The sequence below is a fragment of the Pollicipes pollicipes genome, unplaced genomic scaffold, assembly GCF_011947565.3.
Source record: "Pollicipes pollicipes isolate AB1234 unplaced genomic scaffold, Ppol_2.1 Scaffold_4219;HRSCAF=4965_pilon_pilon_pilon, whole genome shotgun sequence".
In the NCBI taxonomy this organism is placed as follows: domain Eukaryota; kingdom Metazoa; phylum Arthropoda; class Thecostraca; order Pollicipedomorpha; family Pollicipedidae; genus Pollicipes; species Pollicipes pollicipes.
Window position 1 is genome coordinate 22,577,918 of NW_023596448.1, and position 14,926 is coordinate 22,592,843.

The 14,926-nt window shown below is 49.5% G+C and overlaps 1 long non-coding RNA gene across 1 annotated transcript; it reads right to left on the reverse strand.

The window, feature by feature from the left end:
* Window positions 1–1,035: 1,035 nt before the first annotated feature.
* Window positions 1,036–5,684, reverse strand: LOC119095930 (uncharacterized). The gene is made up of 3 exons (XR_005093953.1): window positions 5,499–5,684; window positions 1,364–1,425; window positions 1,036–1,117 (listed from the first exon to the last, which is right to left on the reverse strand). It is a non-coding gene; the product is annotated as an uncharacterized LOC119095930 (long non-coding RNA).
* Window positions 5,685–14,926: the final 9,242 nt, after the last annotated feature.

Below are 14,926 nucleotides of genomic sequence, written 5' to 3' on the forward strand. Positions count from 1 at the left end.
GCGGATACCCACTGGCGGGTGGGTAGTGGTCTGAGCCTGGGTGTCCACCGGAGGGTGGATAGTGCTCTGGGCCTGCATGTCCACTAGACGGTGGAAGATGGTCCACGCTCGCAATACCACCAGCGGGCGGGAAACTATCCACACCCGTATATCCACTGGACGGCGGGTAATGGTCTAACTCCAAACCCCCGCTCGGAGGTGGGAAGCCGCCCGCGCCCGGCTGGCCGCCGGACGGCGGGGCGGGATGTCCGCTGGCCGACGGGTAATACTCGGCGCCGGCCTGCAGCGCCGCGGCCGGCGCCGGAGCGAGGTCGCCCGCGTAAGGCTGCCGCGCGGGCGGCGCCGCCGCGGCCGGGTACATCTGCGGCGGCCGCGCCGGCGGCGGCGCGCCCGAGTACGGCTGGCCCGGCGGCGGCGCGCGCGCCGGCGCCGGTCGGCTGGCGCGCGCCGGGGCGGCCGCCGGCGGCTGGGGCGGCGGCCCGGCGCCCGCCGCGCCCGCTGAGTACTGGTGCGGCGACGTGGGCGCCGCGGCCGCCGGCGACGGCTCCCAGGAGGCGTTCCAGTCCCAGCCGCTCTGGCCCTGCCGACGCCGGCGCAGCCACTATCAGCACCGCCGGCCGCCTCACGTGTGACAGTGCGCATGAGGGGCGCTGGCGGGGCGGAGTGGCGAGGCAATGCCCATACAGTGCAGCAGTTATTAGTTGAATGGCCATTGTATAATTTTATCAACACAACTGCATCTGACCTTTCAAAAACAATTGTAACAAGAGTTGCAATAATGCGCCAACAGAGGTCAAAGCACAGGTCAAAAGCATAGGTCACCTTCCAACAGCCCCCACCGCCATTTATTCGCCGTAAGGCACGCCTTACACAGCCACCGCCCAACCCATTACTGCCCACAGAAATCTACACAACGCATTATCTCTGACATAAATGTCCCAGCACTTTGCTGCGGACAGCTGTGGCAGTTCTGACAGCTCCATAGCAGCCTAAGCCGACGATGGGGGGGGGGGGGGGGAGGGGAGGGTGTTACTCGCCTGGTTCGGCGTCGTCACGCTGTCCGGGGTGAAGACCTTGACGTTTGGGTCGGCTCCACCCCAGCCGGCGGCCTGCTTAGCTGTCGGAGGAAACCCCGCATTAGCACAGCAATTTTCCCTCGGACAGTGGCGCGCGCGTGCTGGAAATTACCTGCGCAACTATGTCACAGTATAGCGCGGAAACACCGCAAACGCAGAATGATCTTTTGTCACTCGTAAAGATGTGTGAATGCATTCTGTTTGTATTTTGTTGTTGTAATTGTTACTTGTTCTCTGACGTAGTCAAAACGCTGATTTTGACTGACTGATCAGTCATGGACACTTACTTTGAGCAGGTTTCCGATTGTGTCCATGGAGTCCCTGGTTCCTATACATGGTGGCGGATCACCTGAAAATGGTCAGATACTATTAAAACCACCTTCCTTAATAACATTCACCTGGGCATTATCTGCATGAACTAGTCCGTGACCAACAACAAACCAGCGCAGCTGAACATCAGACAAAGCAGTCGTAAGCCGCAGGAAATCAACATCATCCTAGCCTATCACAGGTAGCTGCACGGCACGGAGTCGAGTCTCCCTTCTAACAAAGCCGGTTAGGTTTCCACGTTCAGCTCTTCGCGTGCGACTCCATTCGGCCACTAGCATACCAATAACATTATCACGCGGGGATTTGTGTATCTCCTAGTGAAACCGATCCGGCCAATTTGCGTCGAGTCTCGAGCGATGTAGCGCAGACAAGCGCGCGCGTGATTTGAGCCGTCACCGAACCTCTCCACCTAAAGCGCACCTGATAGCCAGGCGCTGCGTGACTCGTCTGGGGTTCTGGCGAGAACCCAAAAATACGAGATGACAACACCGTCCCATGACGAAAACGTTAATGTAAATTCAATTCGGTTACAGGTATGCACTGAATGCGTGGAATTGGAGCAGATTTTACCACATCACACAATCGTCGGTGGGCCATCGCTCAAGAAAATAATCACAGCTTAGACAGATTCCAGCCCATTTAACGGCGAGAAGTGGACGGAGGAAAACGAAAATGGGCGTAGAACCAACCGGGGTTTCCTTTCAGCGAAGATGTGGGCTGTGCGGACAGCCCCGTCACCGGTCAAGACAACAACGCAGTTTAACTGAAAGATGATTTTCCGATCATCTCCCCGCAATCCCGGCCCACATTAGCGGACTGACCGCGAACAGCGGAGCTACGCTGCTGGCCGGCCCGTCGGCCGCCATTCCTCCCACTTTCTGCAGCCAGCGCCCGTCCGTCTTCCGCCGGCGCGCCAGGCGGGCGGTGCTGAACCAGCGTCCGCTCCGCTGCCGCCGCCCACCGCGCCGCCGGGGCCGTCCGACCCGGGCTGCCGGCCACCGGACCGACCCCAGCGACCCCGGCGAGCGGCTGACGCCGGGCTCCGCCGCGGGCGACGCCCGGAGCCGCGGCCGCCTCGCCGGCACCGCCGCCAGATCCGGCCTTTCAGTACCCAATAACTATGTTGGCGCAGTTTCGGAGATGTGTGTGGATCGACCTGCGCGAAGTTGCTTGGCACCGGGAGTTGTGCTGATGTGAGGCGACTGATCTCGGTGTACCAGCAATGTTGCATCACTCGCGACTCTATGAGGCCGCCTCAGGCGCCAGAACTTCAGAACGTCTAGCTGTGTTTGTTCTTTCCTTTCAGCGGTTCAGCCTTAATGTACTCGGTAATGGAGACATCTGATTCTCAGGAAAACTACGGAATCAAAATTGGAACTTCATTTATAGGCAATGAGAACTTAAGGGTGTCGATCTTCAACTTATCTGCCTCGTGCATATCAGTCCGGCTATCCAAGAAAACCGCAACATTTCAAACAGCAGCTGTCCCAGGGGTAACATGAATACAACGCTGAATGTGCATCAGCGAGCAGCAGCCACCATGGGTTCCAGACTCACTGAAGGCAGCCATGTCCACACAAACGAGATAATGTTACACTGGTTGGCACTACACCATACACAAGCCACAAGTATTTCCAGGTACCATCTGGTTATCCCACTATGAATCCTTTCAAGCTCTGGTGGTGGGTCCAGTGTTTATGTGCCTGTTCAATAAACAAGAAACTTGACCCTGAGGCTACCAAAGAGTGTTCATGGGGCAAAGAAATAGGATCAATGTAAATGTTTGAAACATAACATGAGCAAAGAAATGTGTTTCCCCCTGAGGTGACAGATGTTTTGTCAGCAAATTTGTCACCAAGCATTCCAGGTTTAGTTCCTCCTCCCAAGCTACTTTTTTGCAATTCTCAGCTCTTTGGATCTATATAAGCAGAATGCATGCTGAAATGCATTCATCTTCTTTACACTGACCATAACTGAGGTATAATAACTGGGGGTGGGGAGGGGGCGGGTGAGGTCTGATACCACCCAGCTTAGCTCTGGAACCAAACTATAAATTCTGTCAAAAGATTCAGTTAGTGGCATAGATTGCACAACCAGACATATTTACTAAGTACCCAAACCCTCTGAATGTTGCACAACAGAGACCCAAAATGTTTGGAAAAATTGTGATCACTTGCAACTTGAAGCCTGCTAGCCAATTTTGGGGCTCAGTTATCAATTTAGTGATATGATGACAGCTATAGTATTAGTTGACATCATGAGGAGAAATGACCTTTATTAGTTACATCACCCAGTCCCAAGCTAGGGGATGTTTAACTATTCCAAGGATCAAAATGTAGTACTGACAAGTTTGGCAGTTGGATCCTTACTAATGTGTCATGTATCAGCAGCATATTCAATCTGTTTCCTCTGTCATTCATAAAATCAGAGATCAGAAAAATCCTGATTGCTCAGCAACACAATAGTGTACACACAGAAAGTACATCCCAAGTTACTTATATATGGAGAAGCATGACAGCCATATGGACATGCATTCATTTTCTTATAAACATCATTTGACATGACCTGGCTCATAATGACTTAGTCTGGTAACTATATGTGTAATACAATGTACAGAGATCTACAAACCAAACCATCATGCTTGCACAAACACAAGACCCATAAGAAATGCACATTATTACTTTATGAAATATACATGACAACTAATATATAATATACAGACAACTGTCATGGGGAAATCATCACACATCACGCAATATCACAACAGATGGCCCACAAACCTGGTACTTATATTTGTACCTCTGGTATCACTATACCATAAGTTCCCCCAAACCTCTGGGCAAGTAGATATTGCTGTCTTTCATCTCAGTTCAAATTATTGCCCATACCAAAATTATCTAAGTCACTTGCTGCCAGAAAATAACCTTACAGTGTCATGCTGTTACTATATTTCTAGGCTGCTCATCCTTTGTTTTCAATGTCACAAGTGACCCAAATTTCACGAGCCCAGAATTTCTAACACCATGAAGTCACATGGGAATGAAACCTCATGGCAATGACAAAGCAAGGTCAAAACCTGCATGTAACAGAGCTGTGCTGCAATATGGAAATCAAACAGCAAATGCAGTTGGCATGCCCAAAAACCCTGGAAATAACAAGATGTGTCATAACAATAAACATGCGCTGTGACAGATTTGGAACTCCAGCTTCGTAACTTCCATATCAAAGAACTTGTAACTCCTGTTTTTGATCAATGATGATAATTCAAACTGACTTGGTATTACACTTAATACCATAGTAGAAATTTAGAAAATGCATTAACTGGAATGACACCAACTACTGTTTGCAATTCAGGCATGTCCAAAAACTAGCAGGAACATGTCACAGAAGGACGTATGACCTACATGCTTTTGCATAAATATTTCACGAAGATGCATATGTTCTTTTATATCTCCAAATTATCCTTTAATCTTTTGATATTATTTGGCATTAGCTATCAATTTCAGCAAGGATATCCCAACTATGATTCCTGATAACACATTGGAACTAGTCAGCTGCAAACAGATGTTGCTTACAAAGTCTTTTGTATCAAATTCTGAAGTTGAAAAATATTTTACTTTTCCACATCATTTGAGTCCTAAATTGAAAAATGATATGTTTACTTACAAACAACATGCTAGTCTAACTTGGCAGCAATGCAATATACCTGACATGTGTAAAACTGCCATAAAAATAATATAAGCTGACCTACATAGGCTACTTCACACAAAATGTGTCCACCCCAATCAAATGTGTAGTGGCTTATGGACTATGAAAGATGGAGATACATTAAGAGGTTCTTAATAACACTCCAAAATGCAATGAACCCAACTTGATGATTTCATCATGAACCATAACATGGGGAAGTTATTAAACAAGCCCTGTCATTTGAGCACATGACATACATACAGTGCACATCATTGTGCACCATGTAGACAATGCAAAACACCGCAGACAAGTGTTTTGGGATGACACAATCTCAACACTCCTTTACACGAAAGTAACCCAAACAAATGGCACATGTGCACATGTGTTGGAGAATCCTCCACCAACCTCATGGATGCGAACAGCTGAGCTAATTAATATCGGCTTAATCGGCTAAATTCATTGCATCTTCGCCCTCCAACACTACCTAACAAAACTCAAGCCGCATCTACACGTGTAAAGTTAAGTAGTATTTGACTTTCAACCAAACAGGCGGAGGCAGCGCCTATCAATCACTCCTAGCTAACCGAGCAATCGGGCCGCTGTTTGCCGACGAGGCAGTCGTGGCGCACGTAGACGATTGACGAGGCGTACCGTGGACAAAATACTTTGATCCCCGAAAGTATGCACGATCAAGTACAAAGTTTGCGTTTCTGCTGCTGTATGCAATGCGCTTCACTTATGCATAGATCAGGTTGCCTCATTTCACAACGTGCTTCTGTGACCCGAAACGACCAATAATATCGTGTGAAACTGAGAGATGCGAGGTTCGATACTGTGGTGACCACCCTTCCTGCCAGAATGAGAAGCAGAAAACGTCATATGGTCTCAGAAGCCAACAGCCGGAAGTGTAGGCAGAGTTTCGCAATGAGGGGTGTGAGGGAGTAGATCTTTAAAAATTTCCTCGGAGAAAACTGCTAGCGCGCTACAGGAGCGCAAATCTTGTACATCGTTGAAACTGTGCAATGCGTAACATTGCATGGTTTCAACTAATGCATTCTCACGTGTATGCGAGGATGAAGCCTCACAGGATAAGTTGGGGGAGGGGGGAAGGCTGAAAAGTGAAAAATAGTCCAACCCTCCGCAAAATATGCCAATAAACAGGCGTCTCCCCAGATGTGGCCCACTTTCCTCTAAAAGTTAGGGGGACTGGAGCCCAAGTTGGGAGAAGAGGGTGTTGGGGGGGGGGGGGGGGGGCGGAGCCCCAAAATGAATGGGGAAACTACATCCCTGCGTGCGTATTTTGATTTTCAATTAGTGTCATTCAATCGTACATACATAGTGCAGCTAAAGCTTAATAAGAGTGGGACACACGCCCTGATTACTCCACCCACCACACAAGGTGAGGTGAACACGTTGGTCACATGTTCATCTATGTGTGACATGAGATAAGCGAGGTGATAACAGATATGATAGTTATCAAGCGACAATAAGAAGACAACTAAACCTAACCTTTTGAATGCATACAGGTACATTTTCCTGCATCCTGCAGCTAGTTAAACGTCTTTGTGTGCGCTGGTTATCGGGGGCGAGCGCCAGTCCCGATAAAATTGAACTCTACCCCATCAAAGATGGACGCAGTAAGGGCTCGCGTCCGAAGCCAGGTAGCCGACTGCTCACCTTCAGTCACCGTTTCCCGATGCGAGCGCCCCCTCCCCCCCATCCCCCGTCAAAAATTACACCTTCGTTGTGCATTTATTGAGCAGTTTGTTAACTTTGAGACGCATCTGTCCGTGGCGTGAGGCAGGTTATAAACTCTTCAGATTGCAGTGTTGCGGGGCAATGGCGTTGCAGGGCTCGGTTGCAGGGCAATGAATCAAACAGTTTGTGTGCAGGTGCTGTGATGACAGCTCCTGGAAATTGGTCCAGGCTGCAATGAGTCGTTCGCGAAGGAAGTTGGCTTCCCGACAGCGTGCTGCATCACCTCAGTTAAAGCTTTCATTAAACATAGAGCCGGGTTGGCCTTCGGCCTCGCCTCAATAGGCTAAATGTGTTACGCTTCGTGCTGTTGTTTTTGAACCTAAAAGGCCTGGAAACATCTACATGCGTGGATCACAAAACAATGGTCTCTGGGGTCGGATACCGTTCTGGCCAACGTCCGACCCATCGCCGGGACACCAAAGCACCCAGGATCTCCAGCTGTGCACCGAAGCAGGAGGCTATCGAACCAAGGAAGCGTTCGTGTCGAAGAGATAATCCAACCACGCAGGGTCTCATGACACAAGCTGGGAAGCGTTTGTGGCTTAGACGCTGGGAAGCGTTTGTGGCTTAGAAGCTGGGAAGCTTTTGTGGCTTAGAAGCATTAGTCTGACCGATGGGCAGCCGTTGGACGAGATAGGTGATGGGCGGGCAGGAGACATCTCAGCGCTCTTCTCCGAGATGCTTAACCGGCAGCAAATCGTGAACGTTGACGCCCTAATGGGTGCCCACGGGCTGTATTGATAGACGAGACCCTGCAAAGTACACCGAAACGACCAATGAACCCGGAATTGATGCCTGGGCTGTTTCACGAAGCGCGTTGCTGTCTGGTGAGCAAACAGCAGGCTCAGGATCCAATCATCGGATCGGATACAGCATTGCGGGCAATCTGTCTAGAGCTCAGGCTAGTCTTACTCTGGAGCCGATATTTCTGGAAGACCGACGCCGTCGCCGGTCGGCGAGATTCACAAAAAAACAAGCAATATATCTTGAAGACTTTGTCCTCCACGGCAGCTCAGTGTTTTACGGTGCTTGCCTTTCGATCCATCCATCCGTGGCGGAGTGGGACGCAGTCGCTTTAACCGCTCGTGTTCCCCCAGCTTGGAACGAGGCGTGCGAGCGGTGGTAGCAGCCGCCCAAGAGGACAGGTGACATCAAAGGGAGGGACGGACCGTGCCGAGCAATGCAGCGCGTTAAACTTGAAGCACGAAATTCTGCCGCGAATCTGGAATTTTACGATCGGATGGTGAGGTTGAGACTCCTGCAACAACCATTGCATAGCCTGGTTTCTGAACGATCCAATCGAAATGCTTAGATTCAATATATCTAAAAAAATCCTCTAACATATCTGACCGAAGATGCGTAGCTTTGTAACCATTTCTAAACGAGTAAACGAACCTGAAGCCTAGTGGCTACAGATCATATCAGTATATCAATAAGGGTCAAGAGACGAGGGGCAAATAGGGGCTAAGGCTGCTGTAGGTCAAGATGAGGTCACCACGCCGAACAATTTTGTTTGTTTTTTCCTTGATTCACATCACCCATCGGATAGGGCGAAAGGATAAAACGAGCCTGTTTGCGCCCAAATGTGTGCACGTGCATGTTTATTAACAGATAGTGGGAAAACATAATTAAGAATATTATAGTTAAGGTGCATACCGGGGTTTCGAAACGAAATTAGCACACCGACAGACGTTGAAGTCTTCATTTGTTAAAGCATCATGCATAGGACGGTAACACGTAACCGATCTGATTCCCACCAGTTTTTTCGGTATTTGGAGCCTGGCTAGTGGCAAGCTTTGTACCTTTGTGCACATTATGTCAACCATTAAAGAACGTCTTACTCAAAGTGAAGATGATCATCACCATCATGATCTTCACCATTACCAACAGCCATTATAAACATTGTTGATAGTTTAAGCTTCAGCGTTGCGTAGCAACCCCACAACCAAAGCATGTGTCTCAGAAATTATTGACGAACCGACCAAGTCGGTTATCATTGATGTCTAAGACTTTACCCTTACTGTTCAGTCGAAGCCAACCATAGTTCCTAGTTGTATCCATTTCCAGCAGATCGGCCCTCATTGGGCATCATTTTCTGATCCTAATTGAGCTGCCTGCTACTGCTAAAATGCACTGCTGATCTCTGTTCTTCCTCTTTTGAGCTTCGTTCGTACTTGGAGACATTGGCTAGTCCCCCGCACCGGTCCAAACCGAACCACAAAAGGCATTACGGTCAAATCGCACTGTAAAGCCTCACAAATTGGTCTTTGAAAGGACCCTGGCCCACTCGTCCCACCAACAGCCACCTTAAAACGCATGCCTGAGCAATGTGGACGCCGCAACGCCGCAAACGGCCTCTTGAAGCGAACGGACCACGCCCAGTTTCATTCGTCTGCTTACGAACCGCCATTGCGGCCGACGTTCACTAATGGCTCACAATGCACTGGGTGTGCATCACTGTTCCTAAGCACAGTCAACGAATGGTGGGTCTGTGTGGCGCGCGATGGCACGGCTCAATGTCCTGTCGCCACCATGTATGACGTCATCTTCGCCCACTTTGACAGAACAGAACGGCCCGCGCCCAGCTCCATTCGTCTGTTCACACCGCCATTGCGGCCGGCGTTCACAGCGAGCCATCAGCTCCCATCTTCCGCTGGGTGTGCATCACTGTTCCCCAAGCACAGCCAGCGAATGGTGGGTCTGTGTGGCGCGCGATGGCACGGCTCAATGTCTGTCGCCCACCATGCATGACGTCATCTTCGCCACTTTGAATGGGTCTTTACAGATGTGTTATGCAGCTCAGTTTAAACATTGCAGATGACAGTCTCTGTCCGCTAGTCTTTCGCGGCGATGTGACTCTGCTGACAACAAAATCAATTGCTACATCCTCACCTTATCCTATGGCCCGGTATTTCCAAACTGTACCATCTCTGTGGTGACGCTGTTTCATATGCCAAAAGTAGATGTGGTCCTAAGGTCATATGCCATTTCCCATTTCTTCTTGTAATTCATGACAACTATAGAAAACATCTGGTTAAAGCAGCCATGAGTGACCACTTCAAGAAATTTGGGGCAAATAATCAAGAATATGGAACAAAATAAGCCCATTGCGTGCCTTGTGGCATTATAATTTGCCGTATGACAAAACTCGATGATTAAACAGAAAATGGCTAACTCTGGCTACCAATCATGTGTTGCAGCCAGGTAAGGAAGCCAATTACTTGGTCCACAAGAGACTTACTGGCTTCTTCCTGTTCCGCCACAACAAACGTCAGTGCCTTTTGCATGGTCTGCTGGCAGACAGAGTCATCCCACTCACCCCCAAAATAAAATAGGAGGTACCTGACGCTCTTGCTCTGTGCATACATACACATGATTCAGATGTAGGTGAGGTAGGACATAGCCATAGGTGTCCAGGTTCTGTGGAGCCTCGTAGAGCCTCAGAAAGTGAAATAGGGGTTTGGCATGTGCGATTAGTTAATGTCAGGCAGGAGGGAAAAATTCACATAAAACATGAGGAAAAGGAGTGAAAAATCCTCCTCATAGAGTGTTGCTTTGCACCCAAAGTCGGCAATTCTAGGACACTGCCCCTTTTTCATGACGCGAGCCCAAGAACGGCCCTGATGGATGCGGTCATTCACCTGAAACGGACCTATGACGTTAATGATAAATAAATCGATGATTTTTTTCATCAAGATGCAGCCGTGTTGGTGACTTTACCACAGGATCGCACCTGGCAGTTGTCATTTCCAGCCGTTCAGTTTGCGACAATGGTGCCTGCTCTGGTTGAAATGAACCGCATGTCTGGGATCCACTTCACTTACTCATTTTGCTACACCCCGCTTTCTGCGCTGTCCTGTCTCCATCCATCTATCATTGAGCACTTCATCCTGCAAGCTACCATTTACGTCGTTGGTTCCTGAATAATTAGATCTAACCTACTTAAGTTCCACGAGCTGCGAATTCGGCAAAATACAGCGTAACCAACGGCAGTTGAAACGGGGCTCGGCGGAGAAAGCGATGAGGCATATGCTGGAGCGGGACTCCACTCAATTTCTAAGCAAAGACATCGTGTCAAAGTTCTTCCTAATTGCCGAGCACGCGCAGCCTGGGAATTACACTGGTCAAGCCATGCACGGCATGAAGCAGTGTAAGTTAAATGCTGCTTGCTGGTGGGCGCATCCGTTCCTAAAGATAAAACGAAGAACGATACATCGGTAGAGAAAACTTTCATTTCTTTGAGTTCCACGCACTTATCCACTATTAGTTTCCGCATCGGGTAGCACGAAAAAGAAAACCCATAAGGAGTGTATCAAAATACTTCGTGCCAAATTTGTTTGCCAACTGACCGCCACATGAGATTCAGCATGCAAATATAAGTGCCTACCTTGCATTACAGCTGGAGGGAAAAAGTGATCTAGAAACTTGCACCACATTATCCAGCGTTGACTCCTTTAAAACCTAAAGTATTACAGTAATAATTGTTTACACTGAGGTAGCGGCTCAAGGCCAGTTTTGGCGGCGTGCTTAGATTCCCTAAGCTGTCAGTCAGGTATATATGAAATAAGATCACAGCGTCGCCTGATGACACGTAGTTCTGATCTACCAGTTTACGAGTGAAATGTCTTCGAATTAAAACGGTCCGAATTTGAAGAATTGCATGTCTTGCTGCTAAAACTACAAAATTTAGCCAAGGGGTTTTTTAGCAGAGCGAAACCAGGGTCCAATTAAGGATTTTGTGAGTTTGGGGAGGACACTGCTCCAAATTTTTTAATGTAAAAAATGGACTTAAGCGTCTCGCAATCACAGAATTTCCTACAAGGCCTATGCCTAAATGTCTAAAAGCCGGTGCCTAAAACCAACGTATGTCTTCAATTTACTTTTCTTTATGTATTTACCGCACTTTTGTGATTGCCGACGCACATTCATTCGTATATTAATTCATAAATAATCTGGATAGGGGTGGCAGGTGTTCCCGGCGCTCCTCCTATTGAAATTGCGCGCACACTTTTGGTCTGCGTAATTCAACAGCGTCCAGCAGGTAAAGTTCCCAAGAGGGTACACAACAGCAAGCACTCAAGAGAGTTCGGCAGACGAACAGATTCATCGATGTAGCACTCACGTGATGTAGCTATCGCTCGGATGTTGGTCGGCTGTGGCCCACTAGACATGGTGCGTTCCTGGCTCCTGCGCGCTCCATTAGGTGGACACAATTTACGTATTCAAGACTAGACCGAAGTATTCTGGATTTGGAAGTGCTTTCGGGGGAGGGGGAGGGAATGCCGTCAACGGGGGCGGTGCGCTAGTCGCCTTTATGGCTTTCAGGGTTAGTCTGCCGTGATCGAGGTCACAGGATGCTGAATCAGGAATCTGCTTCGATAAAAGACAACATCGGACGAAACAGGCGCATGTGGCGGAAGTGCAGCCAAATTTATGCAGTCGTGTGAGGATGTTATGGGGATGACAAAGTCAGTGATTTGGCTGAGCAGTGGCCATACCAGCAATGCTTACATAGCATTCAATTAAACGTTGGCGCATTACCTGAATTGACGAAGTTGGTGACAGTAACGTGCGCTATGTGAGGCTTACTTTAATCCCTTCCTTTTCTATTGCATACTCCTGACTTAGGACTTTTACCCAAATGTCAGCGAGTGACGCACATAGTTCTCGCATTATGGCCGCGAGTGTAACGGTCCTTACTATGCTTCGTAAAAATACCAATGGGTCCATCAACTGTAGGTCATTTATAGTTGCCCGCAGTCTGCACTGACTACCCGAGTCCATGCCGGGGTAACTGAAGCGCCCCGGGAATGACAATAACGGTGCTGAGTCGTTACCACGAAATGGTGGTGGACAATCAGCCTGCTGAACGCCAGCGCCAGTGCCGGTTCCAGCGGAACGTTGCCGTTGCTGAACCGGTGTCCCCGATCTAGACGAGTGCCGACACGGGTCAGCTGATCGCAGCCTTCAGTCCCGACACAGTCAAGGACGGTCAAAACAGAGGCCAGCGCCGCCGTGGCTCCAGCACATTGTCAGCGAGACAACAGAAAGGATACGGGAGCCAGGGGAAGGGGGAAGGGGGTAGTGTGACAGCTTTCCCTCCCGGCTTAAAAGCTGGGCGACGTCTCCCACCTTGAAGGGCCTGTGGAGCGCCTATTCTGGTATGTCAAAGACGATTCTGAACTGTGAAGGGATTAGGTAAACCCTTACAAGCCCATTCTGAACTATTTAGGATCCAGTCTGACCACAAGAGAGCACTTCTTATCCTGTAGAGAGTCCATTCTGACCTGAAAAATTATTGACTGCGGAGGGCCCATCCCGGCCTGAAGACGCTCATTCTGACCTGTAGACGACGCATTACTGACTGGCGGCCGCATTCTTGCCTGAACAGGACCCATTCCGGCCTTTAGAGGGCCCATTCTCACCTGCAAGGGGCCCCATTATGACGTGCAGAAGACCCGTTATTAGCTGTGATGGATCTTTTATGGTCTGTGGGGGGTCCCCGTTCACATTCAGGCCTGTACATGGCTCATTCTAGCCTGTGGAGGGGCCCAAGCGAGCTCGTAGAGGGCTCATTATTGACTGCAGTTCCCATAATTCTGGCCTGTTGAGGACCCATCCTGGCTTGTAGAGGGCCCATTATAGACTGAGGAGGGCCAATTTTAGGCCGTGGAGGGCTCATTCTGGCTCGCAGAGTGCCAATTCGGACGTGTGGAAGGCCTATTACCGATCGTGGAGGGTACATCCTGGCATGTACAGTCGCCCAATCAGCCGTATAAAGGGCCATTATTGACTGCAGAGTGCACTGTAGAGCGCACTCTGCTGTAGAGTGCACTCTCCTCTTCTGTAGAGGAGATTGCATTCTTTTGTATTCTTCTGTATTCTCTCCTGTAGAGTACATATGTGGCTGCGGGAGGCTCATTCTGGCCAGTAGAGAGCCCATTAGAACCAGTATAGGGCCCATCATTGGCTGCGGATGGCCAGGGGGCCCATTCTGACCCGAATAAGGTCCATTATTGACTGTAGCGTCCATTCTGGCTCAAAGAGGAGACTTTATTGACTGTGGAATACCAATTCTGATCTGTAAACAGCCCATTATTGACTGGAGGACCCATTCCGCCCTGAAGAAAGCTCACCCTGGCCTTTAGAGAACGCATTCTGCTCTGCCCTTTATGACGTGTAGAGGATCCGTTATGAGCTGTAGAGGGTCCATTATTGACTTTGAAGGCCCACTCAGACCTAAACGTGGCCCATTCTGACCTGTAAAGGGGCCCATTTTCCCTGGTGGAGGGCCAATTATTGATTGTAGTTCCCATCATTCTGGCCTGCAGAAAACCCATTCTGCCTTGTAGAAGGGTCACTTCTGCGGAGCGCCAATTTTGGCCTGCAAAGGCCTCATTTTTATGCCTAGCGGGCATTATATCGACCATGGAGTGCCCATGCTGGCCTGCTGGAGAGGGTCTATTTCAGACATGTAAAGAGCCCATTCTGGCATGAGGGCCCATGCTGACCCATTATAAAACGAGGGCCCATTCTGACCTTATTTTATAGTGAGGGTCCATTACTGGCCGTAAAGGGCCCATTCCGGCTTGTATGGAGCCACTTTTTAATCTTTAGCGCCCGTTTTGGCCATTTCGTGTTTGCCCCCCCCCCCTCCCAGCTTGAACAAAGGTTCCGCGCCCATGGACACCAGGCCAGTCTAAAGAAACACCATGTCAGTCTAAACAGTGTCGACGAGGAACGAAAGAGAGACATCCGACCGGGCCGAGAGATGCATTCCAAGTCTCCAGTCTCGCACAGCACTCGTGGCAGGTGAAGGCAGCCGTTGGTGTGACTAGCTCCAAAAGAATCGACCGTCAGCTGGGCGAGGGGCGAGTACCTCGGGGTGGCTGTGGGGTCGTAGCCCGAGACGCACCCTAATACAAACCGGCTCTGACGTGTCGTTCCTTTGTATGATAGAAGGAGGAGGGCTTCGGTCCCACGCATTTTCCCTTCTCCAGGGAAGCGTAGGGAATCGAAGCGATCCCAGCAAAGAGAGCAAATGCCTGGACATGCGCGCAGAGAAAATTTAGAGG